The sequence below is a fragment of the Haliotis rubra genome, unplaced genomic scaffold (genome assembly GCF_003918875.1).
Source record: "Haliotis rubra isolate DU_JTF1 unplaced genomic scaffold, ASM391887v1 Scf164, whole genome shotgun sequence".
In the NCBI taxonomy this organism is placed as follows: domain Eukaryota; kingdom Metazoa; phylum Mollusca; class Gastropoda; order Lepetellida; family Haliotidae; genus Haliotis; species Haliotis rubra.
The window spans coordinates 398,032-407,553 of record NW_025765603.1 but is presented as its reverse complement, the minus strand read 5'-3'; positions in this window follow the sequence as shown (position 1 = coordinate 407,553).

Sequence of the window (9,522 nt, the reverse complement as noted above, 5' to 3'; positions counted from 1 at the left end):
ACCACAAGGTATCATGAGCTCGGTGATTCTCGGAAATGCTCGGTTATCTTCGTTACAGGCAACGTGGCATAAACACGTGAAATTTTAATCAGTTTCGAATGTTATGTAAAAATGAAATATGTTCAGGTTTCAATAATTGTCAATACGAGCCCACGATTTATTTTTGTAATTAATTTTAGAAAAAACACACAGGGTTGTGTTTTACATCAGAAAGCCAGAACTTGTGGTCTCTTTTACAGCTTTCAGATATTTGTCCTTGGGAGAATTGAGTATTTCTTCTCTAAGAAAAACGAAGATGAAATTGAATAAAATAACATGAAATACGATATACAGTCGGAGGCCACTCAGTATATAGGCGCTAGTGACACAGAATCTGGATGAGTGAGTGAGTGGATGGGTGGGTGGGTGAGTGAGTGAGTGAGTGAGTGTGTATGGTTTTACGCCGCTTTTAGCAATATTCCATCAATATCACGGCAGGGGACACCAGAAATGGGCTTGACACATTGTGCCCATGTGGGAATCGAACCCGGGTTTTCGGCGTGACGAGCCAACACATTAACCACTAGGTTACCCCACCGCCACCGAGTGAGTGAGTGAGTTGGTTTTAACAGATGGTCTCGGTTATATCAGCGCCTGGCTGACGTGGGTCGAAAACCCGAAGCAGTGCAGGTCTCAGGCTAGTATGGTTAAATCCCTCGTGCTCTTATATGATACTGTGAAACCTGGAAACTGGACAAGCTGGGATATTGTTTGCTGTTTTACACCCCACTCAGCAGTCAAATCAGAAAATCTGTCTGGACCAGGCAATCCAGTGATCTACATCATGAACATGATCTACGCAGTTTAGATACGATGACAAGCAGGTCAGCGAGTCTGACCACCCGATCCCGTTAGTCGCCTATAAATATAAGGACAAGAAAGGGGTTTTAAAGACAGTACATAACTCGGATATTCCATGAGTCGAATAAGGGATATGAACCGACGCCGTGATATTGTTGGAAACCACTCACTCACTCACAGTATCGATATCAATGTAAATAGTGGCGGTCATGAACAATTTTATAACGATACGATGAATAAATTCTTTAAATTAGGTTTCTGGGGACACCAGAAATGGGCTTGACACATTGTACCCATGTGGCGAATCGAACCCGGGCCTTCGGCGTGACGAGCGAAATCTTTAAGCACTAGGCTACCTCACCGGCCCCGCGGTTAAACAGAGACGGAAAGAATTATACGCTCCGGCATTTTATCGAGAGAATAGTATCAAGCGGATTCGCAGTATAACCTTGCGGACCAACCATTTACCCAAGTTCCATTCCTCTCATCGACGCTATGCCTGATATTACTGATGCAGTGTTAAAAGCGGCGTAAAACCATATTCACTGTCAGCCATTAAACCTTTAATACAACGCACCTCTTTGACTGCTAAAGAATAAAGAACGAACTGCTGTTTATGAGATTATATGTGACGTGTACAATATTTGACTATTCTGATAATATTCCAGACTGCCTCGTCGATCTTACGATATCGCTGATTGATGATATGATGCAAGTCAATTCCCGCACACAAGGAGGCCGTACAAGGCATTAACAGTCTCGGCAAATGTCTTGTGTTCTCAGACTGTTACATTTGTCTTTCAGGAACCAAGATTAGAGTTATCTGCCCGTGATATGCCATAATGTCACAGATAACCAATACGCTGTCAACTGATTTTCGGTAAGTGAAATATTTTGCCTTTATTCTCAGATTCCTACAGTTTAATGGTTATTTGTTTGGGAAAGTTGGTTCGATATTTTGTGATTGCATACATATATTACTCGTGTGGTGTATATATTTGATACCATCTAAGCAAACATTGCTATTCAGTCAAACACAGATTGTGTCGAAGGGTATTGGTATCTTCCCATTATAGTAGGGCGGATCAGATCAAAATAGGCCAAATCGTTCACTTTGTGATACAAGCACCAAAATTGGCATGATCGCTCACCATGGGCTCCCTGTTCAGAAAATAACGTTGGCCAATCAAAAATCCAAGATGGCCGCCACTGGATATACAAAAATATAATCTTTTTCTTTTAACTATCGTTTTTGGCAGATGTTTTTCATCCAGATGTCTAATTCCACTTTAGTTTAGCTTGCAGAACCATGTTTTAATGGAAAAAAAGACAAATTATAAATTATATGGGTGGTTTTATCAGAATATGGTAAGATCAATTTACGATTTTTTTATAACTCGTAACTCTATATTAAAATGTTCGTGGTCCCTACAGGTTTAGATGTTAATGGCGTTCACATTATATACTGACTGCTCTGTGACTTTGACCTTTCTGTACATGTCATTTGTTACGTCCCACCTCTACTTCCACTGGACAATACATGTTCAACAGTGTTTTTCTATCACTGTCCGGTCCCACTTAAACTTACATTTTTAGTAGTTTAGATTCAAAACTAGATAACATTGGACCGAAACAAACTTTATGTGTTTTTAAAATATTTTTTCATAGTTATCAAACTTGATGTAAATAAATAAATGTTATAAACACTATGTTTTCCGAAAATATATTGAAACATTGATATGTCATCTCCTGGTAAGTAAAATTGTTGACCTATGTTAAAATCTGATTTTAGTAAGCAAAACAAATTGTGTTATACAAATTCTAAGAAGTATGTGATGAAATTTAAAGTACATCATAGCTGCATCAAGCATAGCCTATTCCAAAGTCATCCCGCTTAAACGTTTCTGAAAAGTGAGAAGCGTAAGTCGCAAAGCCCTCAATTCCGCTAGTTTAATCTGGCACTGGACATGGAACTCTTGATCCTTACGCTGATCAGATCATTTAGAGAGGCAATTATAAATGAAAACAATGAGCCAGGTAAACAGTCACAACATAGATGATTTTGATGTCTATACTTCCTTACAATAATCTTGTTCTTTGGAAAGCTATAAAACTATCATTGAACATTAAAGCATGTTCTTGTATTAAATGATCATGATCTGATAATCAAAGTTGTGGAATGAAAAAATGACGCCCATCTTAATTTGGTATAATTTTGCCTTTGAAATACTATCTCTCTTCTCTTGGCGTAGACAACCTTATTGTTTGATCAACATCAATACCACCAACCATATCTGAGACAAAAAGTCGAAACCTGGTTGAAAATTGTCGTATTTTACCTCATTTGACATTTGTTTCTAATATAACATGGCGGCCATCTTGGATTTCCTTCAGCAAAAGAATGTTTTATAGCCTATTACATCACCCAATCTAGAGATGTTATGATGAAAGTCAAATATGGAGACTACTTTTGATTGTGTCTTGTTTTGAGTTCAAAATGCAAGAAATATTTTGAAAACCTTACTGCTTTTGGAAACTGGCGGCCATCATGGATTTTGGAAGCAATCATATTTTGCTACCATAGCACAGACAATATCTTAATTGACACAATGAGACATAAATACGTTGAAAATCTCAGAGAAATTCTGTTTTAGGAGCTGAAACAAAGATAGTGTAATGTAAATGGCGACCATCTTGAAAATGGCGGCCATCTTGGAATTTTGAGTGGCCAACGTTATTTTTTCTCAGTAAGTGTACCAAAGTGAACATGTATGCAAATTTTGTTGCTTGTATCCTAAAGTGAACGATTTTTCCATTATCTGCCCTACTATTATGACTACTCCCAGTTTGACTACTCATGAACATAAACATATAATGGAGCACCCCTACATTTAATAATGTACTGTACCTGTATATCTGATAACTCCCAGTTTGTCTACTCTTCGAAATAAACCTATAAGGGAGACTCCCAGGCCTACCTTTAATGATTGGAAGCTAAGTGAACCGTGGATCTTGTGATCATTCATTGTTTGTTTTGATATTTGGAGATAATCGACTACTCGGATTAATTTTTTTGTACTTATAGCAAAGGTTGTTTGTTTTGAAGATTGATCAATTAATCCAATTAGAACCCAAGTTAAGATAGTCCCTCTTCTCTGATTAAAAATTAAAATGATTTAACTGTCACATTTACCAACAAGTCTATAAGACCCAGTCACAGATTTTTGTGTTAGTTGTGGCTTGTAATTAGCTGAATAAATATTGTATGAACCCGATACAGCATTGATTGATTATAAGTGTTGGTGGAACAGTCTACCTGATGGAGGGGAGAGAGCTAGTAATTAAAACCTCTCGACTGGAACAGGTTGTGTATTGGACGGGTAGTCAAACTGGGAGTAGTCATAATGGGAATGAACCGTGTCTCAAAGTAAAAACTTGGTCCGAACATATTCCTTATTGTATGTGTTCTGAAACTCACAAGGCTTATCGAACGCAGTACAAACCCACCGCAGGCCCACGCGCGCACACACTCACGCACGCTCGGTGTATATGTAAAATAATTTGAACATTATATTGAAATCCTGTTTTCCTCAAAATGCAACAGATATACACTGTAAACTAAACCAAACCAACTAATACTCGACATATTGCACACTTGTAGCCGATTCAACCTGTAAATAATAAATTTATGCAAATTTGGAAATATTAAATTAACACACCCCAGAACACACTGTTTATACTGTATTTTAGGTTGTTTTTTTTGTAACGGTTTCGAAGTGTTAGGACAAGTTTTCTTCAAGACCGCAGTAGCTACAACAGTGCCTTTGTGGTTACAAAATACAGTGCGAACATACCTATATTTTATATGTATTAGGTTTTACATAAAACACAGCGATGTATAGACGCTTTCATGGCTTAGTGTACGTTCGTTCGTTATTATTTCATACATATTTCATAATCCAATACTATTTTATATTTGACAGCTTAAGGTATAAATAGGAAATATGTGAGCGTCTTAGACTTGACCTCATTCTCTATAATGCTAACGTACAGTTTCATATGAAATATGCTGTTTATCCAATATCATGAATATTTATGAGATGGTGTCATGTGGTTCTAGGCATTGTAGAACAGTGTTGTATTTGTATTATATAGTCTTTTGTAAGATTCGGTTGATGGCAGTGGTGTCTAGGTTACTATATTTAGACTGGGAGGCAAGGCTAGTGTGGACATCTGGGCCGTAATATTCCATTGTAGTCTGACCCAGAGAGTTACAGAAAGTTGTGAAGTTTATTATATATATTACAAGAAGAGCAGCTGTTGTGTGAGGATTACTTTTCACCATGGATGCTTAATGTGGGCCTAGTTTGGAATACTTGCTGTGTCAGCATGGTGAATATTGTCATTCTTGACTCTATTGCTATAATCACCCCTTCTATATTATATTGCCATTGAACTTGTACTGCCGCACACTATTTTGTGGGGGCGATGAGGTAGCCTAGTGGTTAAAGCGTTCGCTCGTCACGCCGAAGTCCACACACACGATTCCCACATGGGCACAATTTAAAGCCCACTAATGGTGTTCCCCGCAGTGATGTTGCTGGAATATTGCTAAAAGCGACGTAAAACCGTACTCACTTATTCTGTTTTTCCCATTTACTGCCATTGTAATTCCTTTGTCGTGATTTGTAAACTTGGCTGAACATAGAATACAATTATCAATTACATTAATGCATAACAAACACGTTAATTATAACAAACACGTTTATAATGAACTGTTTCTTTGGTCTCGGTGAACTGATCAAATTTTACTCGAAACGCCTACAACGCACTACGGTTACACAATGCCATTTAAAGAGTGGTCAAAGGTCATATGTTTTATTTAGGATTACACTTTCTCTGTAGAGTACAGATTCTTGTACTTTTATTAGGTTGAGTCCCATCCGATTCGAACCCACACTCTCCGAGTCAGACACACAACGTCAGCCATCTAACCCACTCAGCCACCTCGGATTCCACAAAAAAGTATATTCCAGAAAATATATAGTTATAATGAACTAAAATTAGTGGTCGGTTTATGTTGTTACTGTATACCACGTTTCAAACCGGGTTTTTTAAAGACTGATTTCCAGTTAACTTGGGAATCGACAGGTAACGATGAAAAAATAACATTTTCAAAGGGTATCTGAAGGAATGCAGGTATGTAAATTGCAAATACAGCAATACCCCATTAGTTCCGACTCTCGGTGTAACTGAAGTGATGTTCCGTACCTCTGTTTGACTGTTAAGGGAGGTGCTGATTTAAAGGGGAACTACTCTAAATTCACACCTGATGATTTTATGGAGAAGTAAGTACAATGTGAATGACCCCCAAAACATTTATGGAAAAAGTAAGTGACCCCCTGCATGTCATGTGCAAAATCAATGACCCCCCCTCCCCTTCCATATTTTTTAGGCATAATTTTTAAATATTGTTATGTACAAAATTGCTGACCCCTAGAAACATGTGTACAGAATTGATGAACCCCCAACCTCCCAGAAAAAAATGGGTGACCCCCTTAAAATCAATCCGGGTTAGAATTGATCTTCAGTAACCCATGATTGTCGTAAGAGGCGACTAAGGAAGATTGATGCTCATGCTGTTGATCATTGGATTGTCTGTGTCCAGACTCGATTATTTACAGACCGCCGCTATATAGCTGTAATATTGCTGAGTGCGGAGTAAAACTAAACTCACTTACTCACCCATACCACAGTTATACACTGATACTCAGCTCACGTGTATTAAACTCCGAGCCGACCAGTTCTTGTTTCAGAAAAAACAATGCTAGACAAGTACCATATTTCAACGTATTTAGGTACGACCTAGAGAGGGATCGAAGCACTAATATTTCAGTCTTCCGGCAGAAGCTTTTTCCATCAGATCACATTTCCGACGAAAAGACTTTTCAATCACGTGTATGTGCAGTTCTTCAAAACGAGGACGAAGATGTGAATTAATTTCGATTTTTCTATATTGTAATATATCACATGTCAAGTAATAAACAATATTTTTGTTCCCGCTTAATACCGAATTAGAATTAGAATTGATCTTCAGTAACCCATGATTGCCGTAAGAGGCGACTAAGGAAGATCGATGCTCATGCTGTTGATCACTGGATTGTCTGGTCCAGACTCGATTATTTACAAACTGCTGCATATAGCTGGAATATTGCTGAGTGCGGCGTAAAACTCAATCACTCACTCAAAAGAGTTCATTGTGTTAGGACATGTTTTCCTAAAGTGTTAGTGTGTATTAGGTTTTATTAGGTTTATTATTGTATCTGTGTGGGCGTTATAAGGTGATAGTTTAAGAATAGCTGGATAATTGTTGGGTTGCTTGTTCTGCTGAAGTACTTGACGAAAATATACCTCCCATCAAAATGTAGACTCACTGAAAACACTCACTATCCGTTATGTATATGGTTATATTGAAGACTGATTTCTCCACTAACTTGGTGGAACCAACTGCAAACCTTATGCAGATGAATTACACGAGGATCATGCATCAAATTGCTGAAAAGCATGTGCAAATACATGCATGTGAACAGCTGCGTTTTGGTGTAAAGCTTTGTTAAGAATTCGTCAATTTTCACTGAGTTTTATCATTTCTTGAACTCATGTCAACATTCTTTTCAACTGTACGCATATGTATTACGATACATCAGTTCATGTGTAAACAGTACCTTTAAACAGTTTGGAATATTTTGCAAAAATTAGTTTAGAACAGTTGCCTGAAGTAAGTGGCTATATAAACTTCGCAATTAATTAGTCGCATATGGAGAATCGAACCCGGGTCTTCAGCTTGACGAGCGGACGCTTTTACCCATTAGGCTATCCGCCTTGACCATAATAAGGACCTTGTGTGCAATTAGTTTGCTAGTTGAATCTACTAATTAGTGAAAACTCTTGCAGCAATCTATGGGACATTGATGGGTTGTTTGTCTGGCACAACAAAGTGTATATTGACTTGGCTCTCGATCATTAGTGATTGAAATGGATTGTTACTCACGTTTTGTCAATACAAGGAATACTAGAAGTCAATGAATGCCATCTGAACAAAAAGGGACCTAACAGTCAAAAGATCATCAACGGCTTGACCTTAAACGCTGGATAAACATCCACATCGTGGAGTACACGGACCCGTGAAGATCCGGGTTAGAATTGGTCTTCAGCAACCCATGCTTGTCGTAAGCGGCGACTAACGGGATCGGGTGGTCAGGCACGCCGACTTGGTTGATACATGTCATCGTATCCCAGTATCGACGATCGATGCTCATGCTGTTGCTGGTCCATACTCGATTATTTACAGACTTCCGCCATACTGCTGAAGTGAGTGAGTGAGTGAGTATGGTTTTACGCCGCTTTTAGCAATATTCCAACAATATCACGGCTGGGGACACCAGAAATGGGCGTCAAACATTGTACCCACTGTGGGGAGTCGAACCCGGGTCTTTGGCGTCACGAGCGAACGCTTTAACCACAAGGCTACCCCACTGCGGCCTTAAACAACAACAACGATACGTTAGAGTCGGATGATGTTCAGTGACATGTGCAGAAAGGTCACGTGCTACTTTGACCTTCCAGCCTATAAGTATGACTCGATGACTACCTTGAATAACTCGGTACATACATTGTAAAACATTTACATAATGCACAGTAACGAAATGTTTGCTATCCAGGCCGAAGGTAACCAAGATGGCCCAGTGTGACAGAAGCGAGCAGTCTTTTGCCGGGGTATTGGAGATCAACGTGAAATCTCAGTTCTGTTACGCCGACCCCATCTCCTCTCGAGGCAAGACGCTGCAGATGATTAGAGTGCTCACCCTCATCTTCATACCCCTGGCTGGGGTGCTGGGGTTTGCTGCCAATCTCATGGTAAGTGACATACCGTTATGTAAGGTCGTTTGGACTGACCATGATAAATGAATGAGTAGTGAGTGAGTGAGAATGGTTTTTCGCCGCTTTTAGCAATATTCCAGCAATATCACATCGTGGGACACCAGGAATGGGCTTCATACATAGTACCCATATGGGGAATCGAACCCGGATCTTCGGCGTGACGAGCGATCACTTTAACCAGTAGGCTACCCCGCCGCTCCGACCTTAATAAGGACCTTGTGTGCAATTGGTGATTGGGATTATTTTGACTCAGTAATTTTGGGAAGAAATTGCTGAAATACTGTGACAATAATGAATGAATGCATAAATAAATAAACAAACAAACAAACAAAATAAATACATAAACATTTGTGCGTTTTATGACAGTTGTGATACTGATGTTACTTTCAACTGACCTTTGTAACTTAGACCCTCTAATTTGAGCTTTTGACGTTAACCTTTACAGATTGGTGCTATCCAGTCGACAAATGATCTCCACACCATCCAGAAACAACTGGCCAAGGCCCAGGCTATAGGCAGCCTCGTCCACATCGTTCAGATGGAAAGAGCTGATGTTGTGCTTTCTATGAGAACGGACAACTACACCTTTATTGATGACATCTACAACAGAACCGATAGGATGGCAATAGAGCAGGACATCTGGCCAATGTGCGGCCATAGCAGCGGCGTGGCATTAACAGAGGTCTTGCACAAACACCGCTCCCATCTGAAGGACGACAACAACACAAGCCATAAGGAGGT